Consider the following 14,541-nt stretch of genomic DNA (forward strand, 5'->3'; position numbering starts at 1 on the left):
TATATGCATATCATTAAACTAAACTTGAACCCTTCCCCCTCTCTCCACCCCAGTCTTATTTCCCAAGGCTAACACACTATTCTGTAGGGTGTACACACATGCACGTCCCCAAGTACAAGGATTTTTGCTAGCATAACATTTAAAGGATGCTCCACGGCACACAGAGAAATTCTCAAGCATATTAATTATTACCTGTGGAGAGAAACTATAACATTTTGATCCATTTGTGTTTTCAACTGAATGTGGTATTTATCAACCATCTTTTATGTTTAATTCTAGATAATAGAGCATGGCAAATTGGAGTCTTCAATTATGCACACGAAATATATTGCTGTATGGCTTTGTTTGTAAGGTTCAGACTCGAATTCCTGCTCTGGATTCTGAATCGCAGCAGTAGGAGCCACATGGCCTTTGGGGTACTCTTTGCACACATACAGTGGAGCGAGACACTTGGATTCATGAAGTGAAAACGAAAGTGGAGAATACGAAGGGGTTTCACCACTTGGGTTTACTCTGATCGTCCAGTCCCCATCTATCTGCACGTCCACAAGTACTCCCAGCATCCTCATCCTGATTCCATGAACAGCAGAACGACACATCATTCGTATGTTTTCCAATGAAAACAAAAGTAGTCTGAACCAAAGAAGAAATCATAAATAGAATTGAGAAATCATAAATAGAATTGAGAAAAGCAGAAAAACACTTCATGCTACTTCTCTTTTTTTTTTAAAAAAAAGAGGTAACTGACAGAAAATTTAAGGTCTGTTTCATTAAGATACTAAAAAAATAAATGACTTATGAAATTAACCAGAAGCAGCACATGACAAAAAAGAATATTATGCTAGAACATACTTTTGACAGACAGTCGAAGCTAATAAAATACCATGATGGGAACTCTCATACATTGCTACTGGGGATGCAAAACAGTACAGCCGCTCTGGAATCAGTTCCCCATACTATTACACTTACCACACCACCTAATAATTTAAATCCTAGGTATTTACCCTAGAGAAACGAAAACTTATGTCCTACCAAAAACCTGCATGTGAAAGTTTATAGTAGCTCTATTCTATTCACCAAAAACTGGAAACAACCCAGGTGTCTACAAGGGAATGGATAAACAAAGTGGGGTATTCGGCACAATGGACTACTATGCAGCAACAAAAGGAATCAGCTATTGGTACATGCCACAACTTGGACACGTCTCAAAGGCACCACGTGGATGAAAGAAGTCAGTTTCAAAATGTTACATACAGTCCGATTCCGTTCACACAACATTCTCAAAAGGACCAAACTATAGTGACTGAGAAGAGATCGGTGACTGCCAGGGTTTGGGATGGGAGACGGTGACCACAGAAGGATAGCATGAGGGAGGTTCTTGAGAGGTACAGCTGTTCTGCGTCATGACAGTGGTGGTGGTCACGCAAATCGATACATATGTTAAAACTCATAGAACGGTACAAATTAAGGGCAAAGTTACTGTACGTTAATTTAAAAACATATGATAAAACAAAATTTAAGCACCTTGACGAATGCTCACAAAGGACAGAATTATTTGGTGTTGACGGAGGGAAGAGCGGGAGCCATTTCAGGTAGAGAAGTTGAGGTTATTCTCTGAAAAACAGGCGAGCGAATCAAGCCTAAGACTTGAAAATCTGTTTTCAACATATGTATCATGTCTTTACGAATAAAAAAAGCACACTGGAAAAAACAAAAACGGAATCAACATCTGTGTAAAAGTCCTGTCAGCATATTGCTAACAGTTTTTGTATTTGAGTTCATTTGAATCCAGTGGTCCCCTCATCCTCAGGGGCTGGTTCCCAGACCCCCAGTGGATGTCAGAAACCACAGACGGCACTCAACCTCATATAGACCATGCTTTTCCTGTACATGCATACCTATGGTAAAGTTTAATTCATAAATTAGGCACAGTAAGAGAGTAACAACAATAACTAATAATAAAATAGAACAATTATAACAATACACTGTAATAAACTTGGCAGTAGATCTTAGCAACCTCAGCCTACGATTTTTTTTTTATTAAGCTGAGAACTTTCACCTTTTCACTTAAAGGAAGCACTTTATGGCTTCTCTCTGGCATATCCAAATTGCCAGCATCACTACTCTTGCACTTGGAGGCCATTATTAAGTAAAATAAGGGCGACTTGAACACAAGCACTGTGATACCGTGACAGTCGATCTGATAACCGAGATGGCTACTAAGTGACTAACGGGTGAGTAGCACATACAGTGTGGATACGCTGGACCAAGGGATGATTCACGCCCCGGGCAGAACGGAGTGGGATGGCCTGAGGTCTCATCATACTACTCAGAATGGTGCATAACTTAAAACGTATGAATTGTTTATTTCTGGAATTTTCCACTTAATATTTTCGAACTGTGGTTGACGGGGGGTAACTGCAACTGTGGAAATAACCAGGGATACGGGGCACTACTGCTTTTTTTGCTAAAGCTCATGTATCTAGTGTAAGCTGTTTAAGAAACTGCACTGTGTAAAAAAAGGAGAAAGAATGGCTTTGCTGCACAATGCTTTCGGCTTTCCTACTGACACTGAGCACAATCCATAACCTTGTAGAAACATTAACAGTACTACATTATTCATCACAATAAGATTATTAGTTGATGGGAAACAAATTACAGAGCTTCGCAATTTGCTATCCTTCCTGACTGCATACAAGACAATTTTTCATGAATGGAAATTGCTACCCAGGAAGAGAAGCTTCTGTTTGTCTTAGGAAATTTCCAATAGTAGAAGGTGTCGATTCCAGAAGCGAAAAGGTGCAATACAATAAAAGAAGAAAAGAAAAGTTTAAAAAGTATTTAGAAAGAGCCCCTAAATGTACTCACAGTTCATCAACATGTTGGGTAGAGATACAGTACAGGAGCTGGGAGAAATGGGGAAAATCATACCTGTTTTGTTGAATGTGATGGCAAAGCTTTGCATGATGTCATGGATTTATTGGAAAAACACCTTTAGGAAAGTAGAGAATGCCAGCTGAGCTGAGTATAGGTCTGGCAATATATGTGGCCATCTAAAATGACTTGGCTTGTTCTGGTCTCTGTGCCATGAATACCAGCAACAAGCAAAGGCCTTCTTATCTTTTACATCTCATACTCTCCTGAAATACCTTCATAACCACTCTCTTCCCCCACAGGTGGAACTGACTTCTCTCTTTCACAATCTTCAGGGACCACATACAGATGCTATTTTCCCATGCACCCCTCTTTCCTGTCCTTGCCCCCTTGCATGAAGGACTGAGCACCAAGTCCAGGATCTGCTACATGAGGAGGTGGGGGAGCAGCAAAAACTGCTTCTTGGGAAATGGATGAATGAAAAGGGATATCAAGGTTTCCAATAGCAACGGCTTAACCTGGGGAACCAGGTGTGGTGTAATTAGCATAGCTGTCTCTGCAGCTCCAGCACCTGTGACCCACATCAGGTCTGTCCTTCAGAGCCCAGGCGGCTCCTCACTGATGGGGCTGGGGACTAGCAGAAAGGAGAGGGAAGCACAGGAAAATGACACTGCCTGGGCTCACACCAGGGACTGTGGCTTACCAGGGCTGGTCCCAGGAAGGGGAAGAGGGCAAAGTGTGAGAAGGGAGAATTCTAACAAGAGTACCATAGGCACTGACAAATAACTCAAGATGCCCAGTTTCATGAACTGCTCTGTGCTCCGATTTTCCTCTCAGTTTGCAGAGCAGACAAACCTCCTTCTTTCCTCTTCCCTTCCTGGGCACATTCTTTCCCTGGCTCTGTCCTTGCCCCTTAGGTGTTCTGATCTTTCCCACAAACACTCATGAGGACACAGCTAAAATGCCATCTATTGTTTTGATATTTCCCACCCCTTTTCTTGCTTCCAGTCTCAGGGAAAGTCAATAAAAAATCATCATTCTGCCTACCTGGACGATTCAAGGGCCGTGTCGCCTGTGCCACCGTCCAGTTGAATGCCTAGTATGCTAGGGCTCCTCTGTCACAATGGCTGACTGTGGATCTGAGGACACAAACACTAGGCCCTGGAAGGTGGCCGATGCTCGGGCTGGAACCGAAGTTCTCTGTTGTCCTGAAAGAGCGGAGCCTTGCAGGACGACAGGCAGGTGCAGCAATGTGGACAAGCCCTGAGTCAGAAAAGCGGGAGCTATCTTCGTCTTTCCTCCCAGGGATCACACTGCCAGTCTGGTTAATACCCAGAGGCCCTCGACGTTTCTCATTGCTCCAAACAAACTCCCTCGTCCCAATTTCCTCCTCTGAAGCAGCCCTTTCTCTGTGTTACATCAGTGGTTAGATTTGTCATCAGGACTTGTTTTCCAGAAGGAAGCAGCCCTTTTCAGGTCCCTGCTTTTAAAGGTGACAACCAATGTGGCATGTCTGCACGCCCACGGGGTCACATTTTGGTGATAAAATGAAGGGTGGTTTGAAGCCAAGAGTTTGAAAGAAAATTTCAGGAGAGGAAATTTGAAACTTTTCCCCTTCTTCTAGGAAGAGCTCTGGTTTTCTGAGTTAAGTAAAATGCAGTGGTTCCATTCCACTTCCACGTTGCCTTTCTCCCAGTGTTTGAGAATCAAACAATTAACGTGAGAGGGTGCTGGAAATTCAAAACATTTGGGGAGTATATAGGAGGATCTGATGTAATATTATGTGGGCAGATTTTACTATTCTAGAAAACAGCCTCTCTTAACCTAAACAAAGAAAGTAGTCCAGGGGTAATATGTGTTCCTGGGGAATTAGTCCCAATTTAGCCCGATTTCTAGAATTGGTTTGATAATTCTAGATCAAGTAGCACCTTCTATAAGGTGCATCTCAGATGTCTTCATCACATTTATACTGTTATGTAGTCTCCTTTAGCACTTTGTATCACTTTCATTTGCACACAATCATAAACAACACTGATGATGATAATTATAATACTAATTAGCTAACTTTTTTGAGCACTCATTTTGTGTCAGGTTCTGTGTTAAGAACTTCACTTACTTAACACAGAACAATAAGTAAGGATAAAATATTTACTTACTTAACATAGAATAATAAAATTATCTAGTAAGATAATCTAACTTAGTCCACACGATGACCCTAAGAGAAGATACCCATTATACGGATCAGGAGAGTGAGGTTCTGCGAGGTTAGGGAGCTTGCCTCAGGTCGCACAGCTGGAGAGGAGGACCAGCCCAGGCCGTCTGGCTCTACAGCACTTGCTCTTCAAACTAGGTGGTGCTGGGTCCCAATGAGTGAACTTCCCAGATAACTGAACTTCCTATCTTCAAGTACTTGGATATTTTTATTTTAACTGTATTGTATGGCTATAACAACGCAAAATTGGAAGCTAAATTTGGCTGCATTTTTAAAGAGAGCATAATGAGCATAATTCAGCATTTAATTGATGATGAAAACCTGTTAAGAGCAAATGTAATTGTACTCTTCAGTCACATAGCTCCGCAGCTTCTTTTGGTTCATTGCGTCTCCTTCTTTGAGGTCAGGCTGCCAGGTGCCAATGCTGGGTTGCTCCTGGGCCTATGGCTCATCTCAGCACCATCACACACACCCCTCCATTTCTGCTGTCTATCTCTTAAGTTCTTAATTTTAAAAAGTTATTAAATTTGTTAAAAATTGCATGTTAAGGAAGAATGAACAAGATCCCAGATGAAGGCCTAATGAAGTAGAGAGCAAGGTCTTTCTTAAAACTATTTTCAGAACTCAAGAGGGCATTTTAAAAACTTATTTCTCAACTTGGGGTTCTATTCCAGAAAGCCCAAGTTGCCCAGGGCCTGTCAAGAACACTCACTGTGTTCTCCATTGTTACTTAACTGGTTTCTGTGCAGGATCTTGTTTTCCCAGCTGGAATATAAAACTGGAAGGTGGAGATTGCTGTGTATTTGGAAAATTAACACTTGCCAGTGCTTAGGCCAGGGCTGCAAAGAACCTCCACTCTAAGAATTTAGGGTTTAGTTCTTTTCAAAACAATGTGGAGGCAGCTATGGGAGATGAAACAAGGGACCCTTGGCTTGGCCTTGAGTTGGCAAACTATGGCCCCTGAGCTAAGAATGTTTTGAACATTCTTCAAGAGTAGTAAAAAAAAAAAAGAAGAGTGTGTGAAAGAGACTATATGTGGCTCACAAAGTGAAGCCCCAAATTTTTGCTTTCTGGACCTTTACAAAAACAATTTGCTGTCCTCTGGCCTCGTGGATTGAGGAAGGCTTCCTGGAGGAAGAGGTACATGAGCTATCCCATTATAAATCCATCAGGGTCTACTTCAGTCTTACACGTATACGTACGTATGTTTATTATATGTATATTACGATTGTTTGAATGAACGAATGTTGAAACAAACAGGCATATTGGTAGTTCAATTAATCTTGATCACAGCCTATGGTTCCAGCTCATTCCACTGGGCTGATACCTTGAGCAAACACAGACTCTAAATCATACACATTCACATTAGTGCATAAGAAAAACAACTGAGGAAAAAAACCCATAAAATGAAGACTCGAGTTTCCTTTCTCAGGTTCCATATTACAGCTGATCAATCCGTACAGGATTGAGACATTCAAATATGGAATTACAGCAAGGGACGTGCTGCTAAGCGTCTAATAAATGACACCTCCCAGAAATGAACCCTCCCTCCCTCCCTCCTTACACTGCGCACCTAGGCAGCTCAGTACGGACGCTGGTAAAATCAGCAAACATATCTTTTTCTTCTCTAGTGTTTTATATCTCGCCTCCTATTTGGGCTTCATTGAAACAGAAATGTCACACTGCTATCTTTAGCACACTCATGGAGTCTGAACTAAAAAACACTGTAGCTGACGCCCTAGACGAAAAGTGAGGGATGCAGATTTCATCTCTGGAACAGCAAGAGGAGACACAGTTTCAAAACAGCTATTAATCTGTGATGGGGGAAAGGCAGCAAGGTGCAAGATCTTCCTTCCAGCCCCAGTCAAAACCCAAGTTAAATAATCCAGCGATTTCTGAAGCAATTAGCAGTATGTATTATTTCCCGACACTCAGGAACAGAATCATTTTGAAAACCAGTGCTCTTGACACGTTTCACTATCAAATCAATTACTTTTAAAAGCAAGAAGCTCGCTCTCCAACCCGGGAACATATGACACACCACCTGCCTGTTCCAAGAGATGCTTCGTGTCTTTTTTTACAAATGGGTTTATGGGTTTGGAGGGCTCTTCTTTCTGGTATTATCTGTACATTTCTGCAATAAGGAATTTCAAACTCATCCTTAGACTTCGATGACCATTTTGTGGTCCAATTTACAAGCATTCTGAGTCTACACCGCCAGGAAACTTTCATTTCCTGTTAGGAATTAAGCTTTCCAAACTTGATACGATCTTAATTATCAGAAGTGTATTCTCGCCCAAGTTCAATCTCTGATATCATAACAAAGTACAGTAGCTCCATTTCAGGCGAGAAAAAGCTGATTCAGGGAGATACTGTATATATTTGTTTGCATAGCAGGAATCAGGCCTGAATTTATTTTCCTAGAGATGTTTCGTGGATAACATTTTCATTTTCATCAAAGGCAAGCAATTTAAAAGTTTCTCTTGCTGTTGACAGTCTCTCTAGCAGGGGACCTGGGCTGACTACAAATGGCAATGTTTTTTAAGGGGCAAAAGGTGCTATTTTATTTCCAGAGCATATACTGCAATGCATGGCCAGAATAGTGTTGGATTTCTTTGGGATCTTTTGGTTTTGCAGAAATCAAGGGAAATAACTCTTCCAGCTCAGGCGGACACTGTTAAAGTTGTTACACAACTATAGGGTATTACACACATCTCTCTCAATAAGTGTTTTAAAGTAGCCATTTCCTACCAGAGCAAAACGACTAATTTTTTTCTGGCCATTTTAAATGCCATTTAATGAATTTCCAGCTTGGTTCAATTAAATGGCACCTTGAAAAGAAATCATGCTTTCTTTCCAAAAAATCTCTTTCTGCTCTAGGAACGAGCCACTTGCTGTCAGAAACTGGCTAAGTATCTTTCTTTTTTTAAAAAAAAAAGACTAGAAGAACTCAGTTAATTCAAATTAAACCATAAGTCAATCATCAGCAGATATCAAGAATCAGGATTTTGGGAGCAAGCCTGGAGTTCATGCCAAAAAAATTAAAAATTCCTTTTTTTTGACTCTTCATTAATTCTTCACACAATGTCACTAACTTATTTGTTCCTACAACAAATTGAAAATTTTGTGTCTAAACACTCATCAGCACCCTCATAAAAATTAATTGTTAAGAAATCTTATTTGTGGAGATGTGTCTCAAGTCGTGTCAAGCCTGTCATTTGAGTTATCTCTAGAAGTCCCCTCTGTCCAAGATAGGCCAAGCCCAATTGATCTTTTCATGTCTCTGGGCTTCTCTGGAAAAAGTAAAAATTGCTGTTTCCCCAGAGCACAGTAAAGAATCTGAGCATGCCTCTTCTTTAAGCAATAACCATTAATATGGGTTCCGCTTGTACCAGACATCTGTAATGCTTTGGGCTGTATTTTCTGGCGCGATAACAGTGTTGTCTTGAGAACTGGTGCATGAAGAGGACAGAAGGCAGAGAGGCAGAGCTGAACTGCTCACTTGTGCTCCTATCTAACGGACAACACTCTTATCTTGCAGGAAAACATAGCCCTGAGCCAGAAAGGAAAGTTTCATAAATCTTCCCCCACCAATTTTGTCAGTCTCTCTTCTAGCTTGTGGCCCATGGCCGACCTTGATTAGAATCCACTCTTCCATGTAAGGATTCAAAGGGATCTGAAATAAGATCACTGAAGAGCATCACTCAGACTCCTTCGGGTCCAGACCCCAGCTTCTTTGACAACCCATTCTATGGGCAATCTTTCCTGAAAATAAGCCAGAAATAATGCTTAGGAAGTTCAATAGACATTGATTGAGCATCTATTTTGTGCCTGGGCCTGAGCCTGATGCTGAACATATAGTGGTGTCCAAAATTTAGTCCCTATCCTTGAGGAGTTTGTGGTCCAGTAGGAGGGAGTGACAACTTCAACAGAACTTGATAAGTGGTAAGAAAGGGAAATGTGCAGGGTGTTCTGAGTGTGTCTTCTTATGTTGATAACACAATGAAAACTCATAAGCTCCTGCATCAACTCAGAATTTTCTAGACTAGAGCAATTCCATGGTCCAGCAAGGCAGGCTCTAACATCTTCTCAGAGGCATTTCTCAAATGCTCTTAGAAAAGTCTAGGAAATACTCTGCCCTCTTTACATATTCTTCCAATACACATTTGGGTGTCTCTTATGTGCCCTGGGAGATGCAGGCATATTGCCCCATCTTCACTTATCACCAAATAATTCCCACTGGATGTAATTTCAGGAACACGAAAGCTCTAGCCCTCTGACCCAAATCTCTCTCCCATAGCTCTACTGTGGTGCCTGGGATTGCGTCAGGAATATCCATTATGGGCCTAGAGGAAAAGAATGCCTTCATAACATGCTAATGTTTCATGTTATCTGATTAATCTAATTATTACTCAGTGTCTTATCAAGCCTCAGCGTCCTGAGTGATGGGAGATGGAACTGGTAAGTTTTGACGTTGCAGTGAGAATGAGCTGGGAACCACAGGTATTTCGGGGAGTTCTTAGAAAAGGTAAATGCTAATAGAACAAACTAGAAAAGACAAATAATTTTCCATACTTGTCTTAAATTCTTACTATGCTCCCTCCCCAAGAAGGAAGAGGAGGAGAAACAAGAGGAGGAAGAGGAAAGCAAGAGGGGAGGAAGAAGAAGAAGCAGCAGAAGAAGAAAAGAAAGAAGAAGTAAGAGGAGGTGACGCAGGAGGAGGAGGAAGAGGTTTAGCTGTATTTAACTTATTTTGCTGTTTGTGAAATGGGATAAGCCACATTAACAGACCTCCTGGACATTGCTGGGCATATTGGGATAATGTTGGTGATATCTTTGCCAGAAAAAGCAGTTAGCCATCCTAAAGCACACCTTGATAATCATTGGCATTTTAATTCAGAATATCAGCCTTACGATAGTCAACATTTGGCTAAGGCAGAATCCATGAGGCTAGGTGTGTTTTAGCGTGGTGTGGGCAAGGCACTAGGAGGCAGGCCAGCAGTGGAGACTCAAGGATGGCATTCTGGAGGCCCAGGCAAGGCAAGGCAGGCAACACCACCCTCATTCCAGCTAATAAATCCCCTCCTTCTTAGGTCTGTCCAAGCCAGAAAAGCCTTCCCAGGGAATTTAAGTAAAGAAATAAAACACTCCCAAAACTGGGTTCTGATATTGCATGCATCACTTGCTTTCCTCAAATGCAAACCATTTGCTCCAGCAGGCATCTTGTACTCCCTCCCTATGTGCAGCACACACAAGGAAGCCCTCTGTATGGATTGGAAAAAAAAAATAAGGATTGATTTATGCACTTAAGGCCCCCAAGGGAGTGACATAAACCCAGTTGGTGTCCTGCATCCGGGAGACTACATTAGCGCGACTGCATTACCCGGGAGATATGCAAAACCACATGTGGCTGACATCTCCCCCAACTCAGCAGTATAGACGCCTCACAGGTACTACTTTCTCCACAATGTCAGTGGAATAATGGAACGTTCAGGAAAGGGGTCCCTTGCATTGCGTGGCAACTTTGGAGTTATAAGACATTGGGAAGAAGTGGGGAACGAGATGGAGATTTTTGACCTTAGCCTGATGAAGTCAGCCCATTGAAGGAGTAGATGTTTCATCATGAGCACACAAAACAAAAATGGGGAAATCAAAACAAAAGTCAAAATAAATTTAAAAATACTTAAAAACGCTCCTTTCTCTCTCTCTTTTACATAAAATGTGCAGACACACGTATACACACAAACACAATGGATTACTTACAAAAAGACAAAATTCAAATCCCAAGCTGTTAATACCAAATATTTGTTGTTGTTTTGTTTTAATTAAAACTTTTAAATTTGAGATGATTGTAGATTCACATGCAGTTGTAAGAATAATGCAGAGAGATCCCACATACCCTCGAGCCAGTTCCTCCCAGTGGGAACCGATATCTTGTAAAACAATAGCACATATCAACTAAGCTGTTGACATTGACATAGTTCAGATGGAGAACATTTCCATCACCACGAAGATCCCTCTCATTGCTCTTTTATTGCTATACCCACTTCTCTCCCACCTTCCATTTTAAAAGTTGATGTGAACGTTAAGCACACAAATCTTAAGCATACAATTTGAAAAGTTTGATAAATACATGTGTCTGTCTGTCTTCTTTTATTCTTGAGGAAGATTAGCCCTGGGCTATCTGCTGCCAATCTTCCTCTTTTTGCTGAGGAAAACTGGCCCTGAGCTAACATCCATGTCCATCTTCCTCTACTTTTATATGTGGGACGCCTATCACAGCATGGCTTGCCAAGCAGTGCCATGTCCGCACCCAGGATCTGAACTGGTGAACCCCAGGCTGCTGAAGCAGAACGTGCACACTTAACCACTGCGCCACTAGGCCAGCCCCGATAAATATATATATATATATATATATACATATACCACGTAACTATCAGCTCCCTCAAGATACAGACTATTTCCCTCACCCCTGAAAATTCTCTCATACCCTTTTCCAGGCAATCCTCAACCTCTCAAGGCCACACATGATTTCTATCACCCTAAATTAGTTTTACATGTTTGAACTTATATAAAGGGAATGATAATCATGTACTATTTTGAATCTGACTGCTTTTTCTCAGTATAATGTTTTTGAGATTCATCCATGTTGTTGTGTGTCTCAGGAACACATCCCTTTGCATTGCTGAATAATATTCCATTGTGCAATGATATCAGAGTTTGCTTATCCATTCACTTGTGGGGGGACATTTGATTTGCTCCCAGTTTGTGATTATTGAGAACCAAAGCTGCTATTAACTTTCATGTACAAATCTACTTCTGGATATGTATTCTTATTTCTTTTGGGTTAAGACTTAGGATTGGGATTGCTGGGTATATGGTTAACTGTACAAGACAATGCTAAACCATGTTCCATTGTATACAAGGCACTTATATACCTGCCAGTACTGGTCCTGTCAGTCTTTTTATTTTAGCCATTCTGGTGGGTGTGAAATGATACCTAAGTGTTTTATTTCTTTCTACCCAAAGACAGGGCAGAAACAGGATCTTAAGATACATTTTGCAATCTAATGTGTGGATTAGACTTCTAGTCAGATCTCAGTTAAAGCCCCGGATTCAGCATCTAGCTGGCAACATTCAACAAGACATGCAAACTCAAGCTTTCCAGGTGCTTCTAAGGCAGGTGGTCCTCCAACTTCACTTTGACAAAAGTCCTGGGAGTAAGTTTCATGTGTTCCTGACGTATGCATTCAGTGGAGTCCCTTTTAGATTCTGATGAACACTTTATCCATGCTTTGGTTACCCTGAGTTCAAAGAAGTGCTAATCTATGTCATGAACTCTAAACATTTTACCATTTTTATGCTATTGCCAGGAGAGATAAAAATTGGCTGACAGGTCAGACCAGCCAGTTGGACATTCTCGCCTACTCTGCATGCTCCTGTTGAGAAAAACAATGTTTGGCCCATCAATAGGTATCCTATCGACTCGCCTGCATGGTTCCTGGCAAGTACCCATGGACAGAAATGGATCAGAGCTGGTCCCCAAAAAACTGACAAGGGAGCGTCTCGCCTGTCATCTGTGTTCAGCTAACTGGGCCCAAGAGCCAAGAACTGCACCTGATTCTGCTCACCTGTAAAGGATATGTATATAGACAAATATGTGACTAAAGTTTTGATGTGAAGAGATGCTATAATCAACACCCTGGGTAAAAATGAAGCATCCTTTCCTCAATAGGGTACATTTAGAAGATAAGAAAAGAGAAATAAGGAGGCCCAGGACTTGGACACTGTCGGCACACGCACCGGGTCATGCATATAAACATAAGAGCATTTCCCACAATAGGCATAATTATAAAGCATTAAGATAGACCTTTATGTGTGTTTTATTCTGGCATCCTTCTGCTTTACAGTCACATCTCAAGTCTCTACATAGATGCACATATACCCTGAGAAAGTTTGACAGAAAGATGATGGCCAGTAAAGAGAGTTGTGGATGAGACAGCATGGTATAGTGGAAGTACTGGGCTTCCTGCCTGAGGGTTAACCCCCAAACTCCCCACTTAAAAGCCAGAGGCGGGAGCTATGTGGGGAAATATTTAACATATCCAGGGCCCCACTTTCCTTATCTGTAAAACAGAAGTTAATAACACTTATTTCATAGGACTGCTAGGAGAAATATGCAAGCCAATACCTGTGGAAGTCATCTAACGTGCAGCCTGAAACAGTACTAGGGCTTGAATGTGGACTGAATCTGACAGCATACTCCATGGGGACGTAATTCTGGTTTGAAGTCACCCAAGCTGTCTTTCTACCTCACTGGCAGAGGTTCTGAGATTATATAGGTAAATTAAATTATTTATGCATCAATTAATCCTATTTATATTCAGATGCAAACAAGGCTGTTGGAAAAGAGGTGGCTGGTAGACCAGGTGGTATCCTCACATTGTGAATTAAAGTCTGAAAACATTCCACATCCTCTTCCTACAGCTTTGGTTAGAGTAAAAGAGATGGGCACTCGGGGAATGCATCTAAAATGTCTGAAACCCAACAAGTGTTAAAGCCCAGTGTTTTGGACCTGCGAGCTATTCTGTTGTCTCCTTGTTCTTTCTTTGTTCCAGAGACATGGCAGAAATACAAATCCTGATCTAGAAGGGACAATAAGCGAGTAAACAAAATGCTAACAGATCTAAAAGCGGCAAAGTGACGGGAGCCTATTCTTCGGCTTGGGTAAGGCGAAGTAAGAGGCTTTGCAGCTGAACTAGCGATTGAAGGATGGGTTGAGTTCATCAGATAGTTGAGGGGGAAAGAGCGTCCTGGGCTGCGGAAAGAGTGCAATTGGTGAGACCCTGAGGGTGGCTGGGATATTGTCTGTAGGCACAGAGACTATGAGATTAGACAGGTAGACCAGGCAGAGTGAGAGGGCTTTCGTGGACTTGTCACTTCTTTGAGGACAGAAGAAGTGTTTTATTTGCCCTTGTGTTTCAGCATGTGGCTTAGAGCCAAGCAGAGAAAGAACATGGTTGGGTTGGGTTTTAGGAAGATAATAGTGATTAACAGCAATATGGTGGATGGACTGGAACAGGGAGACTGGAGCTAGGGAGCTAGTTTGGAGAGTGTTTCTTTAGACACTGCTACAGATGATGACGTTGAACTAGGACAGCAGAGTGGGCTTCAAGAGCCAGAGAAACAGTTTGGAGATACTAAGGAAGGGAAGTGACAGAAATGGGAGGTCACCTGGATATGGGCCATGAGGGAAAAAGAAGAATCAAGGATGATTGCAGGTCTCTAGTGGGGAACTCAAAGTGGGGCATATTCTAATAGAACCTAAAAGACCATTTGCTAGTTTTCCTTTTCTCCTTCCCCATAAAGACAGCTCCCACTTCATGACTTATTCCCTGCTCAGTGTTCTAATCTCTCTCTCCGACATGGCTGTCCCCCGTCTACCAGCAATTCTG

The 14,541-nt window shown here is 41.7% G+C and overlaps 1 protein-coding gene across 12 annotated transcripts in view; it reads right to left on the bottom strand.

Annotated features, from left to right (window-relative positions):
- The window catches only part of TENM2 (teneurin transmembrane protein 2), a 1,160,613-nt gene that overhangs the window by 292,234 nt on the left and 853,838 nt on the right, over positions 1–14,541 (bottom strand). The gene's annotated exons all lie outside the window — the stretch shown is intronic.

The sequence above is a fragment of the Equus asinus genome, chromosome 9 (assembly GCF_041296235.1).
Source record: "Equus asinus isolate D_3611 breed Donkey chromosome 9, EquAss-T2T_v2, whole genome shotgun sequence".
In the NCBI taxonomy this organism is placed as follows: domain Eukaryota; kingdom Metazoa; phylum Chordata; class Mammalia; order Perissodactyla; family Equidae; genus Equus; species Equus asinus.